Genomic DNA, 24,948 nt, shown 5'->3' with positions numbered 1-24,948 from the left:
GCATACCTTGTGCTGCGATGTCCATTATTAATCGGGCTACAGTAGAAATAGAGGAATGCCTGTGCGGACCGTGGACAGCAAGGCAATCTGAAGAATGAGTCTGGAGAAAAAGGCGGATTGTATTTCACTGGCCCCGAATGGGAGATTGAACCGCTATTTGTCCAAGCCTGCAGGGCTCATAATGAACGACATGGTGTTTCTGTTAGGGCAACAGTATCAGGTCGTAGATCAGCTGTGTCAGCGAAAACATTACCGACTGGACTTCAACTGAGATGAGTTTGTGAAAGCTGAAACCGACAGCAGTATTTTTGTACTGAAGCTGCTGATAGTAAATGTTAACATGTGGAGATGCATAAGAAAGTGACAGTGTAGAAAAAGCTGTGAAACTGCTTTTTAAAAGGCGTTAAAGGAAACATCAATCAAATGGATAGTTGATGGCGCTAACTGGCTGACAAGTGGCGCTCACTAAAAGGTCAGTATCGACATGCTGATATGAAGGAGGCGGAGCTGGACACAGCTGCTGTGATACAAATGTATTCTGGATTTTGTGCCAATAGCACCTGGTGACAAACTGAAGCAAATTATGGGAGGGGAATACAGTGTGGCTAAATTATCATAACATAAAATTATTTTTTAATATATATTTCATTTGTCTGCTTGTTTCATTTGTGTGTATGTATGTATACATACATAGTATGTGTGTATTTGTTATATATGTTTATGTTTAATATAAAAAGGGGAAAAGGGATTTCTTTTTATTATTTTGCCTATTAGGGTGCTGCTAAAATTCCCTCTTTTTTGGTATGTATGGATATACATATGCATGTGTGTGTGCATATATACATATAAGCTCCAGTTGTTGTGGTTCTGTATATTCTATACTAGTGTTTCCCAAACTTTTTTTTTTTTTCTGGGAGCCCACTTTCACATATTTGGATCTATTTTTCAACTCACAAGATTGTGACACGATTAATCAATTGATTTAATTGTTTTCTGCCATTTTATGGACCGAACAACTAACTGATTAGCGGAAAAATTATTGCCAGATTGATATTTTTCACCAACAACTGATCAATCAATCGATCAGCAACAAATTATTTGCAGCCCTAATCTTGATGCATTCAGCTGAGTTAACAGGACATTAGTTTTATTTCCTCTCATCGGGAAAATGATATAGAACATTTTAGACTACTGAATTATAACAATATAATTAGGATAATACTAAATTAATTTCCTACTCTTTTTATTTACTTGGCGACTCCTGTGACCCACCTGTGGGTCCTGACCCAGTGTTTGGGAATGACTGTTCTATATGTAATTGATAATTTATTTAAACTGTACTACTGTTTATTTACTGATTTTGTATTAATATTACTTTTTCTGTTTTTCTGACATTACACACCTATGGTGCTATTTATTTATTATCACTACTATTTCATTTGGTTTTTTTTTACTCCTTTGTACTACTATGTACTGTCATACAAGGAGGAGTGGGATGGGGAGGTGGGTCAGGGATTATGAAGCACATGACCGATTGTAACACAATGGTTCTTGGGGTTTTTGGGAGGCAATGCCATTGTGTTATCCCTATACTGCTGAAAACAATAAAACGATTATTCAAATAAAATATATAAGAAAAATATATGTGAAATGAATAAAGTCAACCTTCCTGGATATCCGTATAGGCATCAAATGTTTAATTTAGATGTTTTTTTCTTTCCTTTTCAAAGGTCATTTCACCAAAGCAAACATTTTCCATCGTTCTCTGATTTACACTGGCACAGAACAGGGAATCCCCGCAAAAAATCACTGTTCCTACCTTAAAGGCTGACATAAATCTTAATTATGGGAAGACACAGCCCACATCACAGTAGGTACAGTCAAAGGGGTGTAGGCTGTATAAGGACAGGGTTATTGTGTGGAAAAAAACATAAATCATGTTTTTTACCTTGTGATGATCACTGGCTGCTTTACATCCTTTTCATTTTCAGTGATTTTCAGCACATTTACTGAATTATACCACAGCAGAGATATGATGAATTGATATAAAGTACATTGTAGTCTAAATTTTTATATAATTACATTGAATTCCTTCATTATTTATGTGAATATGGAGACATTTATTTATCAGAAGTTGTCCCACTGAGAATCAAAAATTATTTGACACCCTTGTACTTGTAGTTCAACTTACTTGACATTTCTACCACATGTATTTGACAGCTGTACTACATAAACTATCTACTTTACTTAAGCGCTCTGGGAGCATAAAACCTTTTAATTAATTGTTTGACATTTTGGGAAACAGACTGACTAACTTTTTTGTTGAGAGTTAAATGTGAAAATTGATACAATTCCCATGTCTCTGTGTTAAATATTAAGCTACAGCCAGTAGCTCTTAGGCTAGCTTAGCACAAAGACTGAAAACAGCTAGTCAGCGGAAAACTGGCCTAGTCATCAGTGTTGTAGTCAAGACCAACTAAACTGAGACTAAGTTGTGAGAGACCCAGAAAAGACCAAGACTTTGAGGAGTGGTGCCACAGTGTGTACCGTTTATATCAGAGCTAATATTAGCTACATAGCTTCATGTAGGAGCTGACATCAGTGGCTACATATTGTGGCTAACATTAGCAATACATCACACTGGCATGTACAGGTACTTCTACAAAATGTCACGTCACATCCCCTTCTGGGGGACAGACAACAATGCAGTTTTATGTGTTTTTGAATTACAATTTTGACAATGTCGAGTTAAACAAACCTTTATTTTATAGACATGTCTGATAATTATTCTGTGACCTTGTCTGAACCTGAGTGTACTTGATAAATTAAGGTGAATCAGTCAGCCATCATGCTCCTTCATTCTTCCTTTCAACTGGATCAATGAGCCAACACAATGGTCATGTACTGCATTACCAGATACTGTTAGGCTTAATGTTGTCTGTAATAACACAACTTGTCAATAGGCAACTGTTGATCTAAGCTAAGTGAGATTTAGTCAGAGCTGACAGTCTGACACTGCTGTACTGTAACGTTATGACTGAACTCCTGCAGCCTCACACTCAAGTTAATGTTAGCTCTCCATCAGTAGGAACAATTATCGTTCTCTGGAGGCTCATAAATTCTTAGTGCTGTTCTTTTTGGATCTTTCCTTTCCAGGAAGGATGGGGAGCGAGAGATTTTCTGCTTTACAACCTGCTCCACAGCAGATTTTCGCCATTTTCCTGTCTCTTCCATTCTATGGAACTGTGAGTTTTCCCCCAGAAGGGGGCGTGGTCTTGCTGACTCGGGCTGGATGATATATTGCCAGACTGATGTATGCTAACAGCAGTAGCAGCAGCAGTCTGTTCTCCTGCAGGTTAATGGCCACATGTCGACACTGAATGTGGTTACACATTGCTCTGGTTCAGTAGTTATATGCCAGTTTATTCTGACACAGTTTACATAAAAGCTTTATTCCATTTTCTAGATCAGAATACTGAACAATTGCACCACTTATGACCTGTCACCTGTCCCACTTTGCAGGTAAGAGCATCTGGACCATCCTGGCATTAGTGCACAGAGAGAGGGGCTGCCGTCGGCTGGGGCTGCAGCCCCCGCTAGTGGTGGGCGACTGCATAACATCTTAGTTCTCAGTTAACCAGAATTGCCCATTAATAACATATATTTAAAACGTTTAGCAGACTAGTATTTATTGAGCTAACTAACAACGGTGGCAATGTTTAGTTGACACATCCCTAATACCTTTCTCTGTATCCATGTACACTCTGCTGGATGTTTTCTTGTGGATGCCAGGAGCCAAATTTTATTAGAGGATTTCAGACATCCAATCACAGTAATTATGTTAACAATTAGCCAGAATTAGAGTGTGTTATCCTTGCAGTTGTGGTCTTGTCTGATCTTGAAATAAAATCCAGAGTCTGCCTTGTCTGAGACCGAGACAAGGCTGAGTAAAAGTGCGGTCAGTTTGGAAACGAGACCTTTAAAAAGTGGTCATGAGGCCATTCTCGGGACCAAGACCGATCTTAAGTACTACGCTACTAGTTCTATTCAAAGGTAACAAACTATCCACCTGTGTTAATGTTTCACACAGATTTAAAGGGACAGTTCACCCCAAAATCAAAAATGAATGTTTTTTTCCCCCTCTTACCTGTAGTGCTATTTATCCATCTGCATTGTTTTAGGGTTGCAGTGTTTTAGAGATGCCAGCCATGGACATATCTGTCTTCCCTCGAATATAATGGAACTTGATGGCACTCAGCTTGTAGTGCTCAAATCAAATCCAAAAAAAAAAAACAACCCCATGAAATCGATTTAGTCCCATTATACTGGAGAGAAGGCAGACATCTCTACAGCTGATATCTCCAAAACTCGACTCATACCAAAACTGTCTAGATATATAAACAGCACTACTGATTCTCTTTAAGTACAATTTACTGATCATTTTTCTGCAGTTTTACTGCAGCAAAATGTTGAATACTTGTGAACTTTTTAAAGTATTACTGAATTTCATACTCCTACTTTTAGAGTAGAAATACTTGTTGTAAAGCATCTGCAAACATTCATAAATTATGCAATTACCCATCTATCTGCGACATTTATGTGTTCTTCACATGTTAATATAAGCTATAAATGTGTCATACTCTCATGTGAGCCACATTATCAGCCTGATGTTACTATGACAGGAAAGAGTCATTCCCTGAAATGTCATTCACTCCTATTAGTCACTACTGTGGCGGGATTTCATTCAAGCTGGTCTGAGCAGTCTGGTCTGTGGAGCTGGCATGGGGCTCCCTCTAGTGTTGCATGAGAGACAGGGTCACAATAAGACAGAACAGGGGTAATGCAGTTTAATATAGTGGTGGAGTCCTGCGGGAAAGGGTTTCATTTTCTATCCATTTTCTTTATTTTCTACCCTTCTTATAATAACATTGTGTACATATTTTCAATTTAGTTTGACCAGTTATCATTGTTCTTCCTCGTTACAATCTAAACAATTTTCCAGTTATTTGAAGATAAAAACAGCTTACATTTCTTTATAGTCTTTCTGAAATCTGTATGGGAGAATGATTTGGGATTGGACATAACAATGAGTGGGAAAATGCCTTTAAGAAAGTACATACAGCATTAACATGCATTAGGCATGGGCTACAGTTCAAGGTACTACGCTTGTAGACTACCTTCATTTAAAGTAAGTGAAACATACCAAAATATATCCTAATGTAGACAGATGTAGACAGCTCCCTGCTACTGTGGCACATAAACTCTGTCTCTGTCCTAAAACTGCTGGAAATCACTCTGATGTTGAAGAACCGGATCCCTTGATTCCCATGTTCAATGTCTCAGGGGAGTGTTCTCCTCTTTAGGGAACTAATAACACTTTAGTCGGTGCAGTGTTATTAGCACACAGGTTAAGCCTCCTTAGCTGGAAAAACGCACATCCTCCCAGTAACTTTACAGTTTAGAGATGTCATACAGCACCAGGGGCGGATCTAGAGGGGTGGCATGAGGGCTTTTTTCCTGCTTAATGCATGTGTAGTGTTGCCAACTTCCCCTATTTATTTTAGGGTCGTCAGATTTAATGGATTAAGTTGGTTTAATTTTAAAAATTACTTTAAAATAACATAACACCAGTGTGAATTGATGCATAGACTTTAATGATCTTCTCTGCATATTTTAGGCTTAGTTGTTGGTTTATGTTCTATGAAACAACATGTATTTGGAAAAAAAGTCTGAAGATTTTTTATTTATTGACTCTAATGACATCTTTAGATGTTCCTACAGTGCTTTACTCATGAGCCACAGTAATGAAATGTTTTTAAGTTAAAATGTCTTTATTTGAGGGGGCTTTTCAAGCATATACTGACATATTTGATTGTTTGCAATTAAAGCAGCATAATATCTTTCTGCCGCCCCTTAAAGCCTTCAGATCTGTCCCTGCACAGCAGAAACTAGAGACACTCAGGTTTATACTCTATGGCTCTGCTAGTAAATTTAAGAAAAGGTTGCATCCGCTGCTGGTCACTACCTAAAATCTAAGCTTTATATCTCATCATAGGCAACCTGGGCACCGCATCACTGAATTTTCTCATTTTTAGAAGTATTCTTGTTTATTTGTTTCTCATTTATTCTTTTTATGTCCTTTTTGCTGTATTTGGAAAACAGAAAAGTGTTATTTGCTTTGCACTTATCTGTTAGACTTACTCATTTGAAGGAACACAATTTAAAAACAAATGAAAAATATGAACTCAAGGTCAACTTTCAAGCTTTACCAGAAGTTTTCAACCCCATCTATTGGCCTCAGCTGTAATGGAGAACTCTGTGAAATGCAGTTAAAACCTGTGGGAACAAAACTAGTAAACTGACCTTGTGTTAAGGTTGTTTTATCATTATTAATATTAATATTTTGGTTAAGTTACTGTGTCCAATGTCTGGAATGAATTTCCGTGCTCAATTACGCGGTTGTTTTTGTATCTGTTGCCAAATAGTTCTCAGATAAGATTTTTTACAGATAAATCTCATCATATCGGTGCTTCCAAACATCTGTTTCATGGCCTCAGCATAAAAAGGTTTATAATGATCACTGTGATATGAATATGATAATTAAAGCATAAGCCTGTATTAACAAAGATCTGACGAAGAGGAAAAGGGCATGATGTTAATTTCAAAGTATATATTTGCATATATTTCCATACTTTTGTTATGCTCTCTTTTTTTAGTTCCTGTTATATCAATCAGTGTTTTCTTATGAAAATGACACAGATTCCTTAAATTACTTGCGTTTATTAGAGATTTAAAGGATTTAGGATTTAAGAGGTGATAGAAAGTTGACACGTTTTCAGTTTGAGATGCTTCTCTTGCTGACGTTGATTCCCAGCGTAGTAAATCCCACCAGGCCGTGGCTCCAAGTAGCTTAAACCAAATGATAAAATGATTCTCACATAGTGGCTGACCTCAGGTCTGGTCTCTGGATAGTGGCCTCTCCTTCGCTCAGACAAGGAGAAGATGAGGTGAGATGCTGTTGGACATTTTCACTGATATTCAATCCTCCGCTTGGCAGCACAGGAGCTTCTTTATTCTCCGCTCAATCCACGCCAGGACGCCAAGACAAACATGTAGCCGGCTGGCGGCCCTCCATCCCTGTGGGCACAAAGAGCCCAACAGCTCCCACCCACCCTCACCCGACCCCACCAGCCCTTGAGGTGATGGCCATGTGTGTTCACACTGAGCCTCATTTTCCTTACCAAGCTTCCTTACCAAGGTTGGATTCTTTTTTTTTTCTGCCTCTTTTCCCTCCTGGAATCTGGTTGTTAAATGGAAACAGTCCTGATTGCCTGCCTGTGGTTTTTGGAAAGAGGTGCCAGTGGTTTGGGTTGAAATGCTATCAAATGAGGTGTGGAGGGGTGAACCCTGATATGTTTCCCCTCCTTCACTCTTTGCTTCCTCTACTTGTTTCCGTTCAACTGAGGAGTGAAATAAAGTATAATGAAATTAATTAACTTCATATTAGGTGATAAATAAGTTTTAAGTTAAGTGTATTCTAGAATAATTATTTTATTTAGACTATTTCCTGGTTCAAACAAATCTTAAAGGGACATTTCACCCCAGAATCAAAAATTAATTTCTCCAAGTCTGTTACTCATACTCATTCTGACCTTTCATTTGCATTTTTGTAGCCAATAAGAGCCCGATGAAATCATGATACACTGACAAAAGAAAGGAATACTTTGTACTTTTACTTGAATAATATTTCTGTAATGTAACAGTACTTGTACTTGAGTACAGATTTTGCGTAGTCTTGCCACCACACGAGTTAAATAAACACAGAAGAAAGAAAAAAATACTGTCACTCAACATTTTTAAGTTGCAAACAAATTTTAAGTTCTCACAATTAATTTGAGCAAATGGTTCTACAGTGTAGGATTTAGGCATAAATAAATGATTTCATTAAAATAGGAATGTGTATTTTATGTGAAATCGGTCCACCCAACCAGTGGGCAAAAAAATTCATCCAGTGGCATCACTTCAAAAGTAGCAGTTCAATTCTGAAGGAAATATACAGATCTGACGACCCTGATAGCATCTTCAGAGGGTCAAAACTCAAACTCAAAATCCACCGCCCATATTCTATACATGTTCATTACTTGATATAATGTAAATAAATGTAGCACTTCAGCTTGTGTCATAAAATATATGCTTTTATTAATTCTACTATCCATTTTATTTGCCACTTTTATACGCAGTCAAGTTCAGGGTTTTGAAGGACCAGTTCTCAGGATGTTGATTTTAAGACTCACATTTGTGCTGTGTGCCATTTTCAGCAGCTCTATTCATTTGGCCTAAGCCAGTTTTTTTTAGTTTGATGAACAGGAACACCTGAATGTAGCAGTTTATTTAAAAAATAATTTATTTACTACTTTTATATACAGTACAGAAATTATACAGTCTCTAATGGTATGATTCAACTTTTATATATGGTCAAGTTTCAATCACCACAAGCCCACCTCTAGTTTCATTATATTGGAGAGAAGTCAGAAATCTCAACAGTCAATATCTCCAAACCTCTGCAACCCACAACAAAAGAATCTAGACTGATAAACCAATCAATATTGGTGAAATGTTTTCAATTAAACCAATACATTCCTCTGTGTGAACTATATTGACTGAGAAAGCTGAGTTCTCCTGCTCGCGAAGCCATGCACAGGTTTCTGACCCTTATGTAGCTGTGTACCACCACCCCAGCTTATAGCCATTACTATGCTGGCCAGAACAAAGCGTTAAGTGAAAATATGACACATTTCCTTATTTAGTGTAATAAAAATGTTGCCTTCTTTCAATATTTTATCACCTTCATCAAAGATTCAAGCTCAGTTTGCAGCAAAGGGAAATGTTACACTTCAATACTTTTTCACTTACTGGGTTTTGATAAGGTCAGAGGAAAAGAGAAGTTCAGGTTATGAAGGTTTTATTTCTCACATATATGTACAAACAGAACTGTACTATAAAATACACTGACCAGCCGCAACATTAAAACACAGACAGAGAGAATTAAAGGGATACTTTACCCGACAATGCAAATTCAGTCATTATCTACTCACTCTCATGCTGATTAAAGGTCAGACTTAGTTTTTTAGTCCACAAAACACTGCTGGAGTTTCACAGGAAGACAGCATTGCAGAATCTCCAAAACAATGGAAGTGAATGGTAGCCAGTTTTAAAATGTAAAAGGACAACATGATAAAAACATAAACTGCCTCCATACTGCTACTCATACTCATCTGGCATAATCCAAGTCTCCTAAAGCCCCGACACGCCAAGTTGACCAAAAAAATATTATTTACAGCATGTTTTTAGCCTGAATCGCCAATGTAGATCGTTAGCTTGGAGCTGTGTTCACATGCACACTGATTTGTCATTTGCACACCACCACAACACCCAGTTCAGACAGACACCAGATGAGCAGTATGTTTGACAACTGGCCACCATTCACTTCCATTGTTTTGGAGATTCTGCAATACTGTTTTCCTGTGAAACTCCAGCAGTGTTTTGCATAGTAAAAAAAATAAGCCAGACTCTCAGTCAGCATGAGGGTGAGTAGATAATGACTGAATTATCATTTTAGGGTGAACTATCCCTTTAATGACACTGATCATCTTGTGACAATGTGACATGAGGGGTGTACTACGAAGTGAGATTAATGTGTTGAGTCTGAAGTCAGGGTTTTCAGTGTCACAAAGGTGGCTCTCTTTTAACCTTACTAGATCACCATGGTAACTGATGCTGAACTCATAACCTGGTCGGGCGCAGGTTAGTTAGAGTTTCAAAATTAAATCTTATTTTCCATAGCTTTTCCATAATGACTTGATCATTTTGAGTGAAGGGGCCGGCTCACGATGACTTCACTTTGTGCAGAAGAAGAGTCAAATGACGCATCAAACGCACCTTTTCATGTGAGCGCGCACAGTGTCTGAAGAAGAAAGCCTGGGTTAACAAAGCAAGCTGATAACCGCTGTTGTGATACCCGTTATCTCTGACTTGGGGTTAAGGTTTTGTCGAGCCAGCTCATGCAAAGAAAGCCTGGCTTCCTTCATAGTACAGGCCTCTGTCAAGGGTTGGACACAATAGGCAGCAAGTAAACAGTCAGTCTTGATGTTGATGTGTTGGGCGCAGGAAAAATGGCTAAACGCTAAGATCTTTGCAGCTTTGATAAGAGAAAAAATGTGATGGCTGGAGGACTTGGTCAATGGAAAGCATCTCTAAAACAGCAGGTCCTGTGGGGCATTCATGGTATGCAGTGGTTAGTACCTACCAATAACGGTCCAAGGAAAGACAACCAGTGCACCAGTGACAGGGACACTGGTGCCTCAGGCTCATTCTCACAGGGAGTGAATGTTAACCTGTCTGGTTAGATCCCACAGAAGAGCTGCTGCAACCTGCTGTAGTTGTCCACATACAATACATAATCATTTCAAAAATGAACACAAGTACATGAGTCAGCACCAACGTCACCAGCTGTAAGGCATGCGTCATACCTGTGAGAGTTCTCGATTGTAGCTTTTATACAACACTGCCCCTCCCAAATCAAAACCTTTTAGTGGAGTTGGCAAACAACAGGATTATATATTTCATGCATCGACCATATAACATAAAACATGACCTTATTTGGTGTAGTAAAAATGTTGTGGGCTTTCAATATTTTATCACCTTAATCAAAAATTCAAGCTCAGTTTGCAGCAAAGGGAAAGGTTACACTTCAATACCTTTCCACTTAGTGGGTTTTGATAAGGTCAGAGGAGAGGAAAAGTTCAGGTTAAAGAGGTTTTATTTGTCATGTATAAACAGTACTATATATGCAGTGATGGAAACAAATTCAAAGATAAATAAGTATAAATATACTACCTTCCTTTCCCTTCCTATCTAACTCAAAGGTGGACTACCTTTGTGTAACTGCTTTGTTGAAATTTCTGACAAAAATTATTATTATTTTTTTTAAATTTTATATTAGTGAAAATTATGATTACTAAATTGGTCTCAGGTAGCACCAGTGACCTCAAATCAATATTACTGCACTTGAAAGACCTCTTATTGAATTTTAGTGCTTTCATATATTTTTAAAAGAATCAAAATTCGTTCATTGGTCACATTTTTCCTTCACTTTTCCTTCATCATTCTTGTCTTCACTTCCCTTTTGTTTTATTAAAAAAAAAAGTGCCAGTGGGGTGAGATGTGCAGAGAAATATTGCACAATCTGAGTGTTATTATGTTGAATGTTGATTCCTGTGCCAAAATAAACAGTGCCACACTGCCCCCCCCCCCCCCCCCAAAAAAAAAAAAGTCACCACCTGGATTTAACATATCAAACAGATAAGATCCTTTCATTGGATAATTACTGCAGAGATTAATATGTTTCAGCTGGTAACAAGTTATTGAACTCTAACTGATGCAGTGAGGAGCTTCTCATTTCTTAAACAACCATGTCAGAAGACATATCCTGTGGTCGAGGAAAAGATGTTACTCTGTTTCAGAAGAGTCAAATAATTGACCTGCATCAAGCAAAGAAAACAACTAAGGAGATTGATGAAGCTATTAAAACTGAGTTAAGAAGTGTCCAACACATTATTAAAACCTGGAAGGATAGTGGTGAACCTTCATCTTCAAGGAAGAAATGTGGTCAGAAAATAATCTTGAATGATTATGATCAAAGATCACCTAAATGTTTGGTGGAATCAAATCATAAAAAATCAGCAGTAGAACTCACAGCTGTGTTTAATAGTGAAAGTAAGAACATTTCCACACACAATGTGAAGAGAACTCAAGGGATTGAGACTAAACAGCTGTGTAGCCTTAAGAAAACCACTTATCAGTGAGGATCATCAGAAAAACAGACTTCAGTTTACTAGAGAGCATAAAGATTTGACTCTGGATCAATGGAAAAAGATCATGTGGTCTGATGAGTCCAGATTTACCCTGTTCCAGAGTGATGGGGGCATCAGGGTAAGAAGAGAGAAGGATGAATCTGCTCCCATCATGCCTAGTACCTACAGTACAGACCTGTGGGGTCAGTATTATGATCTGGGGTTGCTTCAGTTGCTCAGGTTGAGGTTATGTGCACAAAAAATGAGTTCAGCTCACTACCTGAATACACTGAATGAGCAGGTTTTTACATCAATGGATTCTTTTTCTTCCCTGATTCCATGATGACAATGTCAGGATTCATGGAGCTTAAATAGTGAAAGAGTGGTTCAGGGAGCATGAGACATCATTTTTACACATGGATTGTCCACCACAGAGTCCAGACCTGAACCCCACTGAGAATCTTTGGGATGTGCTGGAGAAGACTTTACTCAGAGGTCTGACTCTCCCATCATCAATACAAGATCATGGAGAAAAATTAATGCAGATCTGGCCTGACATAAATGCTGCGACATTGCATAAGTGTATTGAAATGATGCCATGGCAAATGCGTGCCATAATCAAAGCTAAAGACAGTCCAATGAAATATTATTGTGTGACTCTTTTTTTGTTGGCCAGGCAGTCACAATCTTTGTTGTTGTGAGAAAGATGTGTATCATCTTCATGTCTTGTGGCCAAACCGCCTTAAGATGGTGCTGTTCTCTAACATCACTGAAGACACTGTCAGATCATTATCTATCATCCTGCACTGTACACTAACAGTATATATAGCATGCACCTCATATTCTTTACTGTATCTCATCGTTGATGCAAAAACTACACAAGAAAGAAAAGAAAAAGAAGAAGAAAGAGCATCGGCATTAAAGACAGAATCCTTTGAGGTTTGGATAGATGGTCCCACGAGTCATACTTTATTCATCGTCATGGATGAGGGTAGGTGGAGGCACTGGGCCTCGGGTCCCATGTGTCCAAGTGATTGATGGTATGTTTAACTGTGCACTATTGATCTGTTGCTACACACAGTTGCGGTGGTTTCCCATCCTCTGTCGACTGTATCCTCCCCGGAGGACCACTGATCCTCTAACAACAAGCTGCTCTGCTGGCTGAACTGTTAATCAGCGGCTGTGTACGCGCTCACCACAAGTGGAGGGAACCTTTCGGTCAGGGGTGTAAAAAAAAATCAAGGATATTAAACTGGATGGTTTCGGTTACTGCTTTTGTGGTTCAGAGAGTGCTGGACAATTGTTAGTTTGTCAGCATTAATTAAAGAACAATGAAGATAAGAGACATATACTTATTTAAAGCTGCAACAAGTAATATATTTACATGAAAAAAGGATCACATTACTATGTGTAAGTTTTTTTTCACAGCAGCCATTGTGACATGAAATGGTTGTGTAAAGACAGGTGTTACCAATGATACTGTTTAAAGTTCTGTCCCATTCAGGTCAAACAGAGTTAGGGGGCTGCTGTTGTGAATGTTGGCTCATTGGAAAGGCTTCGCTACACTAAATGGAATGGGATCTTAGTATCACTGCTAACACTTGCATTTACCGTGCTAATTCATGTCAATATGGCTGCTGTGAAAAAGGTCTGTTATCACCTGCACTCTGCTGTTCCCCTCAGCCCTACGGAGAGTTTTAGACTTTTTCAGCTCATTGTTTTGGTTTTACAAGTTTACGGTTTTTGGTCAGTCTCACCTCTCTCAACAGCTATGTTTCAAACTTAGAAATGAGGTGTACTGTAACAGCTGAAGGAAAAGCTTAAGACAAAAAAGACAAAGGCTAGTTAGCATTCAGTAGCTAAAGAGACAGATACTTTTTAGACTTGGTAGAGACCAAAATAGAGCTAAAAGGTGAGTGACTGTTGGGCAAAAATGACACCAAATGAGTGATCATTTTGCTCTGAGTCTGCCGGATGTTTCAGGAACCAGTTTGCTAACATGTTAGCCATGTCAATTGTATTAGGTGATGATATGTCAATATTGTGTTTGCAGCTTCTTGTGCTGCCCCAAATGGACAATCATATAACTACTTTAAAATGATAATTGTCATATTTTGCTGAGGGTAAAAGTTGATTTTTGACCTTGGCCACAGGGTGTCTACATGTATCAGAAAGTTAAATGTTGTACTTTTTAAGACTTTTTTATTGCCACAGCTTAATTAAACTTAAATTTTGCAGTAAAACTGAACATAAAATGTGACAATATAGGTGTACTCATATGAATAAATACATTTTTAATTTAAAATTATGTGTAAGGCAAAAAGACAGTACCTGGTTGAGTTAAAGAACATTTGTCCAAATGTGTTTACTAGCAAAAACCTAAAAGACTGTAAAGGAAAACAGAAATTCAACTCTTGTGCTTGGAATAAATTTTGGACCGCATTAGACCACCATTACAGCATTAAATAAATTATTGTCACAAACATAATTTAAGGCTATTAAATATTTGAAGGCCTCTTATTAGTTAATGTGAATTTTAGACATTTTAAGACTTTGTAAGGACCCGGGGCCACACTGATAGATAGGCAAAATATAAAACTATATCAATTTAAGGTCTTACTGGCTTTTTTTGGAGCTTTCAATCACATCTTGTGGACATCATAGAGCTGTCACATTTTTTGATTTCTCAGAGCAGTGTGTGTGTGTGTGCAGTAGCAGTGGAGCTGGAGCTTGTCTGCAGCTAATGTTGCATAAGGGACCCATCAGCCTATGCCTTCACATTCATGAGTGTATGCTCAAGGACCTCTTGTGACTGCTCTGACACACTTTTTGAAAAACCTTGGAAACCCTATATAATACCAATACTGACTGCTGACATATGGATGAAAAACTCATGAATATTTAATCTACAGTCTAGAAATGGCAGTAAGTCTGCCTCATTCAACAGTTGATGTATAGGGAAACTGAAACTCAAAAAGAGAACAAAAATGACAAAAGAATGTCTTCTATTGATAATTATTAAACATCAACAGTAAAATAATGTTTCATTTCCAGGTCCCATAATTTTATGGTAAATAGGTAGTAATTACCAAGTAATATATTTGAAATTTCTTAGAAATTACACACTAATTACCCTCAGATTTCTTGGTTAATTATGTAATAATTAGCAAGTGCCATTTTCATGTAGTGGGTGGTAATTACCAACTGACATATTTCAAATTTCTTAAAAATTACCCACAAATTTCATGGTAAGTGTGTGAAAATTCACGTGTTGTTTTTATGCAAATAGCTGGTAATTACCATTTCACATTTGAACTTTCTTTGAAATTAACTGCAAATGTATTATATTACTTGGTGATTGCCACCCACTACAAGAAAACGCTACTTGCTAAATATCACATAATTAACACTGAAATTTGGGGGTAATCTGGGGATAATTTCCAAGAAATTTCAAATATATTACTTGGTAATAACCACTTATTTACCATGAAATTATGGGACCAAGTCACTAATACGCTGAGTAGGTTTTGAGACGAATACCTTGTACTTTTACTTAAATATTTTTTGACACTAGTACTTTTACTTGAATTGAGGAATATTTTGTGAGGTAACTAATTAATTTTTTAGTTTTTTTCCACTTAATTTCTACCTCCTGCTACCACTTCTGTACATCTACCTCAAATAATAATAAAAATAATAAACCTTATTACATGTGTAGCATTTTCATTGATTGAATGTTTCACTTGATTAACTCTTGGTGACGTCTTTCCCATAGACATCCAGTGAACTATTGATTAATTCTACAATCAATGTATTACCAGCTGCATCATATTAATCATATCAGTGCTGGACAACACCGACAGGCTGGCGTCAGATCTTTACAAAACTGCCAATATCAGGCTGATGTGTGGGTGTACAACCCTTGTAATGAACCCGGCTGATTCATTTTAGCCGGACTAGAAACCGTGAAAAGCTGCAGACTATTTTGGCTCATGGCAGCTTGTCCTCTGCTAAAACCTTAATCAAGAGAATTGAAGGTCCATGTTGCTGATAAGGAATGATCAGCCCTCTGTCATGGCTGAGAGCTGGGGGATTTTCCCTTTCTGCCTCAGTTATCTCCCTTTGAGGTTATAATGAGGTTAGCGAAGGATTTGCTGAGTGGTTTTTGCCTGGCATTGTTTTCCTCCTTCTCCTGTCACCCTGGCAGAGGTACTGAGCTTTAATCCTCTCCTCGTTTTTTTTGTCTGTCTGGCAAGGTGAGGATGAGTGCAAGGTAACAGCCTGGGGATGATTTCAAGTAAATGTGATCCTCTATCTCCTCTAGCAGCAACAGAAACACCACCACCACGAGAGCCAACAGCATGGGAGGAAAACATGTTGCCACCTGCACATGACAAAGTCCTTCTTTTAGGCCAGTCAGGTAAAAATATCTCATTGTTGACCTGATTGGAACAGTTCAGAAATGCTAAAAGAAAGTTGGTGCCTCTAGAGTGCCTATACATTGTAGACAACATGCTATAGTCCCATCTAGACCCGTGGAGACAGTGGACAAAATGTGCTTAAGTGTCCTCCGGAGTACATGTACAATGGACAAAATCTATAAAAAAATAAAGTGTCATCTAGGATGCCCTAAAGTGGACAAAACGTGGTAAGGTGCCCCTAGAGTGCGCTTCCAGTAGAGAAAATGTAGTAAAGTGCCTTTAGAGTGCCTGTACAGTGGACAAAATGTGCTAAAGTGCCCTCTAAAGTCCCCTTCCAATGGAGAAAGAATGTTAAAGTACCGTCTAGAGTGTGCTGTGAACAAAATGTAATAAAATGCCCTCTAGGGTGAACTTCCAGTGGACAAAACATGACAAAATGCCCTCTGAAATGCCCTTTTGGTGAACAAAACACAATAAAATGCACTCTAAGGAGCCCTTCCAGTGGGCAAAATGTGCTTAAGTACCTTCCAAAGAACCCTTCCAGTGGAGATAACATGCTAGAGTGCCCTTTTAGTGGATAAAATGTGGTTAAGTGCCCTCTAAAGCGGCTGTAAATAGAAGAAAACATGCTTTAGTGCTCTCTAGACTGCCCATACAGTGGACAAAATGTACTAGCTTGCCCTCTAGAGTGCCTGTACAGTGGACTAAGTGCCCTCTAGAGCAACTGTACACAGTAGAAAACATAATAAAGTGCCCTCTAGACTGGTCTTACATTGGGTAAAATATGGTTAAGTGCCCTCTATAGTGCCTGTACAAAGTAAAAAAAAACACAATTAAGTCTAGAGTACATGTGCAGTGGACAAAACATGCTAAATTGACCTCTAGAGTACCCGTACAGTGGACAAAATGTAGTATAGTGCCCTCTAGAGTGCCCTTCCAGCAGAGAAAATGTGATAAAGTGTCCTCTTGAGGGTGTTTTCTGCGGACAAAATGTGATAAAATGCCCTTTCGACTGCCCTAACAGTGGAGAAAACGTGACAAGGTGCCTTCCAAAGTGCCCTTCCAGTTGAGAAAATGTGATCAAGCGCATCACAACGTTCATCATGCTGACAAGCAGTGCACTGCCAACACCTTGTGACCTCCCCATTTTTTTTTTGCCCCTGCCCCACAAACAGTCTGAGTCCGCCACTGAATTCATCAAGTTTCATCAAAATCCACATTGGAAGTGTGTCATATTTTGCTTGTGATAGACAGCAGGAAAACTGAACAAATGAACAAACAAATCAACAGATGGATGGAGACCAATCTTCACAATCAATCAGACACAGCTGTCATCTTCAGCACCACCACAGATTTGCAATAATTTGTCTCCTACATATTTAATTTGTTTATTCTACTGAGATCTCCTTATTTTTCACAGCTCATATAAGATTTCACACCAATCACCCAAATACACATAAACAAACAAAGCAAAGGAGACAACCAGCCCAAGCTGTATGGTCTCTGATCTGTCTTCAGTAAGTTTCTACTTAGGGGAAACTATGGTATGTGCTCTTTTAAAGGGACAGTTCACTCCAAAATCAGAAATAGATTTTTTTTCTCTTTGGCCTGTTGTGACAGTTTTGGTGTGAGACATCAGCTGTAGAGATGTCCGTATCAGCATGCATCGGCTGCATGCTAAAATAGTGGTGAAGAATGACGCTAAGCAAGACTCAAACACTTGTAATAGTGAAATAAATTTGTACACAAAAAAAATAGAATTTTGTAAAGAGAGCTTGGGGTAACTTTTTTTTTTGTAGCATGCTATGTATGCTAAAACATATAGCTGTCATAGCAGCAGTCACATTGTGAGATGGGTAGCCTAAATTTATGATGTGTCTGACTTTTGTCCCACGTAACCTTTTGTTACAAGACCATTACAATAACCATCTTTGAACCTCTCTCACACTCTGATGTAGGACCACCGTTTTGGAGCCAAAACCAAAGATATCACGATGTTTCTTTCACACTGGTCATCTTTCATCTGGGACAGCCCAAAATGACAGTGTATACCAAGCTTTACATGCTGATCATGTAATGTTTAGTCTCCAATATGTCAACTTACGTCAGACATTTGGATAATTCATCACTAGGTTAGTCAATAAAATTTGTGGGGTGTCTGCACCCTCTTTGTGCAAAAGAGCAAGATCAAATAAGCATAGAGGGTTCTGAGTTCGAATTCCCCAAGTGGCTGGGGGGCAAGGGAGTTTGTGGAACAAATTTACCTGTGGGCATGAATGGTTGTTTTACTCTGTATGTCAGCCCTGAGATAAACTGGCAACCCGTCCAGGGTGCACCCTGCCTTTTGCCCAATGTCAGCTGGGATATGCTCCAGACCTCCTGCAACCTTTCAAGGATAAACAGTTATGGACAATGAATGAATGAATGGAATAAATGTCTCCAAAGTATTCAGCCACTCAACTTTATGCAATATGATTTATTTGATTACAATGGATAGTCCAAGATCTCATCTCATACACATCAGTTCCAATATAATCTGATCTAATTCCTTTTTGCTTTAGGCTATTATTTGTATCTTGGGGTCAGAAGAAAATATTGCAGTGTTCAAACCCTTCAACATCCAAAAGTTTTGTGGCTGCAAAAAACATTTATTTAATAGCATTTGTCCACCCATCCATTTGCTTCCACTTATTCATGATTGGGTTGTGGTGGCAGTCTAAACAGGGTATTCCTGATGGCCTGCTCAGCAATGCTTTCCAGCTCCTCCTGGGGAATCCTGAGACATTCCCAGGCCAGATGAGATGTATAATCCCTCCAGCTCAAGCATGTCCGACTGGTGTCTCTTTCCAGTTTGATGTGCCCAGAAAAACCTCCAAAGGAAGGCACCCTAAGAAGCTGGCTCCCTTTAACTTGAAGGAGCAGTGGCCAGTGGCTCTGTTCCGAGCTCCCTCTGGATGTCTGAGCCTCTCACCCTATCTCTGAGGCTGAGACCAGCCACCCTCATTTTGGCCAATATCCATGGGCTCATTCTTTGGGCCACCACTCAAAGCCCATGAGGGCTGGAACATAGATCATCTGGTAAACTGAAAGCTTTGCCTTCCAGCCCAGCTTCTTTTTCTCCACAATGGTCGGGTACAGCACCTACATCTCACACTCCATTTTACACTCACTGCTGAACAAAATCACAAGATATTTAAACTCCTTTATTGGGACAGCAACTCACTTCCAACACAGTGGAAGCAATCCATTATTTTCCAGCAGAGGACCATGACCTCAGACTTGGAGGTGCTCACTCTCATCCTGGCAACTTCAGATACGGCTGCAAACCACCGCAGTGCATGCCGAAGATTACAGTCTGATAAATCTAATACAAGCACATCATCTGCAAAAAGCAAAGATGCAATTCTGAGGTTTCCAAACTGCACACTCCCCTTGGCTAGTCCTTGAGATCCTGTCCATGAATATCACAAGCAGGATTAGAGACAAGGGGGCAACCTTGGTTCAAGTCTAGTCTTGAATAGGGATGTCACGTGGACGGATACTTCTGTACCAAGTCAATGCTAAAAGTACTTGTGTTTTTACAGTACCGTTAGTAGCGGAGATGACATTCCTCTGGACATTACAGGAACTGCATAAACACTTACAAGTGCTGGAGTCTGCTGTTAAATGCCAGAGGAAGGACAACCCCTACCAACAACAACAACTACACATCTAAGATGCAACAAGTGCAGCTGCAGCAACAGCTCCGCTTTGATTCATTCAAAATAAAAAGTAGTGATGTGCGGATTGACCCAGCTGATTCCCGGGGCAGGTGGGTGTGGATGAACTTTCTAGAAAATACCACAAGTATTCCTGACTTCCAGAAAGACTGCATGCAATAGTCCTCCTACTTTCCTCTTCCCCTCTCCGTCTCCCTTTCAGCCAAACATACACACACACACTGGTTGCAGCAGTGTGCACTGCAGCGCATCCAGAGCGCATCCAGAGCGCATCCAGAGCGCTGTCAGCCCATTTGATTGGTGCTCAAAACACAGCAAAATAGGTTAAATCTTCAAACTGTGGACTGGTCTTTTTCTATACTGCGTAACTGAACACCAGTCCAAAAAAAAAAAAAATACAGTGTAGACCTATAGATGTGCACTACTATTCTGTTACAATTAACAGTTAAAATAAAGGGTAAAAAGGGAGACAGAGAGTAAAAAGCAACAGACTTAATGTCTAAGCAGAAATCATTTTTGCATTACTTTCTAGACATGGCAGCATGCTCTCCTGGCAGTGACTTGTGACAGGTTCAGTAAATCTCCCCCACTTGTCCTAGAATCTCAGTAAAGTTTTCATTTCAGGTGGCAAAGTAAAGCAAAAGTGGCTGAATTTGAGTCTTTTTATGTTTTTTTCTGTGGTATTGAATTACGTATTGATAATTGTGTAAATTCACTGGTATTGGTGTCAACTACTAAATTTCTGGTATCGTGACCATCGTGACAGAACTTGTTTTGGTTAAACATCTGCATCAGGAGAGGAGCCTGGCCATTAAAATGATTGCATCACTGCAAAAGAAAAGGTAATAGCTGTTTGTTAGTAGTTTGTACTGTTTGCAAACCAGGTGCTAATTTAGCATTTTCAGCGTGTAGGTTGCTATCTCTGACACTGTTGTTTTCCGGGGACTTTGAAAACATAGATAACGCATGCCGCGACGCCACCTGAAACAAGACACCCAATGGCAGGCTACATTCAGTGAGTCAGACTACTTGGAGTCCAACACCCACTGAAAACATGTTTGACTTTGTGCTGTGTGAATACGGATATAGCTCACACACAGCTTGGTTATAAAAGGACCAGATGGCTTGTCGCAGTGGCCCCAGTACCCCATGCTAATGCAGTCCAACCCACAAGATTCTCAGGGGGACACGGTCATAAGCTCTCTCCAAGTCCATAAAACACATCTACATAACACTTTATTTATTCAAAACTTGAAAGTGGCTGCATTTTGATGTATTTTTTTTGAGATAATGGGTGGACAGTATTCTAGTTTCATTTCTAAGTTGAGAGAGGGGTCCAAAAGTAATGGGGAGGGTCTTGCTTTTTTTTAAAATGCAATACTCAAGAGTCTACCCCATCCCCACCCCCAATAATTTACGTACAGTCCCTTACCACTGTCTTTCTGTCCCTCTCACCGAGGTCATAATCTAGGATTCAGGCTAAAAACAGAGGGCCATGTGCAGATTTGACCCGTGACTGGCCAGTCCCATTAGTGATGTACAATACAGAGTGCTATAACCCAGCAGGGTCCATAGTTTATCCTCCCAGTGCCGACAGAGTGGCTGATCAGCACTCAATTTCCTGCTCCCAATTTCACAGGGGCTTGACCGCTTTCCACCAGCAGAAAACCTGTGAAAAATAGCACTCGGGATTCCATTGATCACAGCACTTCTGCAGATGAAAACATCATGGTCTGTAACTCCAGAAAGGTCCATCCAAGCTAACTGCTCACACTGCGATCGTTTTAGGACTTAAAGCCGTTTGGATCTTGGGGAAATGAACTGCAAACTGCCGCTCTGTCAAAAGGCCATGAATCAGTGCAGTGGACGGAGGTGACCTGTGCAGCCTTTGTATGATGAGGCATGACAGAACCATTAACAACCAATAAGACTCAAGCTAACTCATGTTGGCTTTTCACACATTGCATGTTTCCAATAAAATGGCATGAAACATGTCTGAGAATACCTCACCTAAGCTCGGAAGTGTACAGGAAAGCATAAAACTGTGCCTCCATTGCACCAAATAACTATCCAGTGGGTCTGATAGCACCCAGGCACGCACGCTGCATGGTGTGTGTGGGTGAATTTGAGCATCTGTGCATGTATCTTTCAGTCCAGTTTTTACATGTTTAGACTGGGTTTTACCAACAAGGACTCATTTTTAAACCTGATTAAATCATGGTTTAACTTCAAAATATGGTGCAGCTTCTAAACTAGCTTAAAATTAAGAAAGATTAAATTAAACCTTTCTTTAAACCCACACTCTAAACTTAGATTAATTAAATAAATTTCTATTTCACCAAAACTTTAAACTTACATTTTAGGAGGTTTAGCTTTTAAAAATGTCCGTATTTTTGAGATGTATTGACAGACTCAAACCAATTGAGATTTATGATGCATCTGTTCTTTCTATGATTCGTTAAAACAATCTGCCAGTTGATATCAGACTGTCTCTCTTTTCTTACTGTGCTGTGCCATCCAGTAATTCTCCCAACAAGTTTTTCTCAAGAGACTCACTTTGGCTCAGCCAAGCCATCATGAGTTGGCTAACTTGCCCAGCTAACTTTTTAGTTGCTTGCAAACAATGCAACATTTTGTTTATTTTTTAGCTAGTTTTGTTAATTATTCGACTAGCTAGCAAACAATGTGACATTTTGTTAACTTTTTAGCTAGCTGTTTTGTTAAGTTATTTTAGCAAGCCACAAAACAGTGTTATGTTTTGTTAACTGTTTCAGGAATTAGCAATCTAACATTTTATTTACTCTTTTGATAGTTTTGTTAATTATTTAACTAGATAGCAAACAGTGCAACATTTTGTTCACTTTTAAACTAGGTAGCAAATGATATAACATTTTGTTTACATTCTAGGTAGCAAGACAACAATATAACAGTTAAAAACAACCTAGTAAACAATGTAGCATTTTGTTGACTTTTTTGTTAACCATTTTGCTATTGTTTTTATGTATTTATTTATTTATTTATTTATTTTTAGCTAGCTAGCAAGCAAGCAATATAATGATGTTAGGGAATACAGAGCAGCCAAAAGTGAAATGTGTTTCCACCCTTTTTTTCTAATGCTTACTAGGTCCTCACAGCACACAAATTGTTTTTTATTCATTCATTCATTTATTTTAATTTGGGTAAACAAGCTTCTCCACTTTGATTAAACTCTATTTAATTTTGGTTTACATCAACAAACTTACATTTACAAAGAGATATTAGTTTTTAATTGTGCAGCAGAACTCTACTTAATTTTACATAAGGATTTACTCATTTCAAAACTAGTTTTTCTTAACTGATTGGAGCTACTTTTATTTTAAATTGATCTTGGTTGGTGTAGCCTAATCTTAGTGTATGTTCCACAGTAACAGGGGATATAAGGCCGATACCTTGCTAAAGGGCATTTTACCAGACTCTTGATGAATATTGGCTGTCAACGAGGATTAAATCTGTCCATCAGGCAATGCTGCTGTGGGATGAGTGTCAGAACTTTGATTGGATTTTCATTGTTGGCTCATAATTGCTGGCTAATGTTCATTTCCCTGCCTTTGTTTGAGCAGGGACAGAGGGTGGGGTGGGTTTGGGGGGTTTGGCATGATGAATGAGATTTGCAAACAGAGCCCACAGCCAACCGAACAGGTCCATGTAGTGCTGCTGGGAGCTGATCTAGCATGTATTTGCTAATAAATCACCCCGTTGGACTGAAGGCACACTGTGGCAGTGGCTCCCAGAGACACCCAGTATAGACGCCAACAATGCACGCCAGACACAATGCCGGAAATGAATGCAGGAGGCCATCATTTGACTCTTAAATCAATCCATATTATTGATGAATCCATCAGGCAAAGAGAGGGCAAATGTAATTTGAAATTCAAGTTACTGTAAGCTGGGTGTGGCCATTGCTGTGTTTGGGGCATAAGAATTTTAATGCACTTATTTGTGTGGAGTTTTTTTGGACGACATACAGAAATGCCTAACCTTGCTACACACTGCATGTTCTACTCAATGTGTGCTCTGATGAAAAGTTGCCTTTGTGTACTAATCAATATTTTAATATGAACAAATGACTCTGTGTAATGTGAACCCTGTCTCTCCCTCTCTACGTCTTACTTTCTTGTCTGAACCTCATGAACTGCCAGCTGCTTGAACAACTAGCTGGACCACCTGATAGCACAGTATCAACTTAACATCACTGTAAATACTAAATAATAATTTGATTGCACCTTTCAAAACCAAAGTTTAAAGCTGCCTCACAAAATATCTAACAAACAACTCAGAGAGAAAAAAATGCATATAAAATTTTAACTAAAAAAACATTATACACAGAAAATGCAATAAAAACAGGAAGTCATCAAACAGAGAGATAAAACATTACAATATTATTAACGTTTCAATTCAATATGTATGTCAATATTGTTACTTGTTAATGCACACAATTTACCATAACTCTGTTCTCAATATGTCTTTAGAAAAGTTTTGAAGACAGTGTGTTAGCAACACGAAAAGGGACTGTTGAAAGGATAGTTGACCCAAAATGAAAAATTCAAAATGAAGGTCTGGTTTAGTTTTTTAGTCCACAAAACACTGCTGGAGTTTCACAGGAAAACAGTGTTGCAGAATCTCCCAAAAATGAAAATGAATAGTGATCAGTTTCCAGACGGGAAAAAAACCTGCCTCCATATTGCTCGTCTGGTGTAATCCAAGTCCCTTAAAGCCCCAACATGCCAAATTGACTAATAATGTTATTTACACCATGTTTTTAGTCTGAATCTTCACTGTAGATCCTTGGCTTGGAGCCACATTCACGTGCACATGTACACTCTCTGAACTGAGTGTGTGTGGTGTGACTACGTGCAAACAGCATGTCAGGACTTTAGGATTATACCAGATGAGCAGTATGAAGGCTTTTTTTTTTCA

This window comes from Lutjanus erythropterus, chromosome 10 (genome assembly GCF_056507025.1).
Source record: "Lutjanus erythropterus isolate fLutEry1 chromosome 10, fLutEry1.hap2, whole genome shotgun sequence".
Lineage (NCBI taxonomy): Eukaryota > Metazoa > Chordata > Actinopteri > Lutjaniformes > Lutjanidae > Lutjanus > Lutjanus erythropterus.
The sequence above is the reverse complement of the archived record's forward strand: the minus strand, read 5'-3'. Positions refer to the sequence as shown.